Genomic DNA, 1,974 nt, shown 5'->3' with positions numbered 1-1,974 from the left:
AACCGGCTCCGCCAGGGCCATAACTTTCATATATGCTCTAAAAAATACAAATGAGCCCTAGCTGGTTTGGCTCAGTGGATAGAGTGTCGGCTTGCAGACTCAAGGGTCCCGGGTTCGATTCCAGTCAAGGGTCCCGGGTTCGATTCCATGTACCTTTGGTTGCAGGCACATCCCTGGTGGGGGGTGTGCAGGAGGCAGCTGATCGATGTTTCTAACTCTCTATTCCTCTCCCTTCCTCTCTGTAAAAAATCAATAAAATATATTTTAAAAAAGTACAAATGAGATGTGGCAGTGGCTTCCTTCCTTCAATAGGAGTCAAGGAGACATTTAATCTGAGCCCCAAGAATAGAGAAGGATTCAGCTTATTCACAGAACGCAGGGAAAAGCACTCACGACGAGAGAACAGTGTGTGTGAAGGCCTTGGTCAGACCTTTACTAAGCATCACACATGGATTATTTCATCACACCCCCCACCCCCCAGGGAGGTGCAATTATCATCATTAAGGGATAATGAGGCTCAGAGAGGAAGAGGGACTCTCAGCACACGCATCCCTTAACTCCCTTCTGCGGCAGAGCTGGGATGAGAACCAAGCTTCGCGTTACCGCCAAAGCTCACGCCTCAATCATGATACTCTGTCCCTTTGTGCTCGCTCTGGGAAAGACAGGCATCAGCAGAGAAGGGGAGCAGGTGGCAGGCCCCTCCAGAGGAGTGAAGGGATATTCTATTCCTGCAACCTGAGCCTCAGGCACAGTCCACAGGACCGGGGCCACCTTGTAGGACCATTCTGTGGGGACAGTCACGCCCTGGCCATAGAGCCAGATCCCAGATTTCAGCTGGAACTATCTTGTCACTTACCATAGCCATTAAGGAATGCCATGGCTGCTCTCCCTTCCCTTTCCTTGAGAGGGGAATCACAGAAGCTTGAGGACACACGGAGAGAGGGGTAGGGAAATAGGGAATAACAATGCAATAATAATTGCAAAAATGTTTTCAATGCTTACTCTGTGCCAGGCACTGACTTGTTTAATTTTCAAAACAACCTATAACATCATCCCCATTTTACAGATGAAGAAACTGAGGCCCAGAGGGATTTAAAACTTACCCAAGATGATACAGCTAGTAAGTGGCAGAGCCGAGATTTGAATCCAGGTGGCTGGCTCCTGAGCTCACTTTTAAAAAACCCAAAAAAACCTGCCCAGCTGGGGTGACTCAGTGGTTGAGTGTCGATCTATGAACCAGGGGGTCACAGTTTGATTCCTGGTCAGGGCACAACATGCCCAGGTTGTGGGTTCGATCCACAGTGTGGGGCATGCAGGAGGCAGCCAATAAGTGATACTCTCTCATCATTGATGTTTCTCTCCCTCTCCCTTCTCTGAAATCAATAAAAATATTTTTTAAAAATAAAAACAAAGCCCTTTATTGTAAAATAAGACAAAAAGAAAAACATACAGAACAAATGTACAACTCAGTTAATTATTATAAGGCAAATACTCTTATATTTCTTTGTATTTATTTACTAGAGGCCCGGTGCACAAAAATTTGTGCACTTGTCAAGGGGGTGGGGGGTCCCTCAGCCCTGCCTGTGCCCTCTCACAGTCTGGGACCCCTTGGGGAGTGACCACCTGCTGGCTTAGGCCTGCTCTCTGGGGGATTGGGCCTAAGCTGGCAGTCAGACATCCCTCTGGCAGCCCGGCAGCCCTCGGGGGATGTCCACCTGCCAGCGGGGAGCAGGCCTAGCTGCATCCTTAGCGCTGCTGAGGAGGCGGGAGAGGCTCCCATCACCACCACTGTACTGGCAGCCGGCAGCCTGGCTTGTGGCTGAGCAGAGCTCCCGATGTGGGAGCACACTGACCACCAAGGGGCAGCTCCTGCATTGAGCGTTTGGCCCCTGGTGGTCAGTGTGTGTTATGTGACCAGTCATTCCACCAGTTGTTCCTCTGTTCAGTCAATTTGCATATTAGTTTTTATTATAT

Source organism: Myotis davidii, unplaced genomic scaffold, assembly GCF_000327345.1.
Source record: "Myotis davidii unplaced genomic scaffold, ASM32734v1 scaffold803, whole genome shotgun sequence".
Classification (NCBI taxonomy): Eukaryota; Metazoa; Chordata; class Mammalia; order Chiroptera; family Vespertilionidae; genus Myotis; species Myotis davidii.
Note: the sequence above shows the minus strand (reverse complement) of the source record.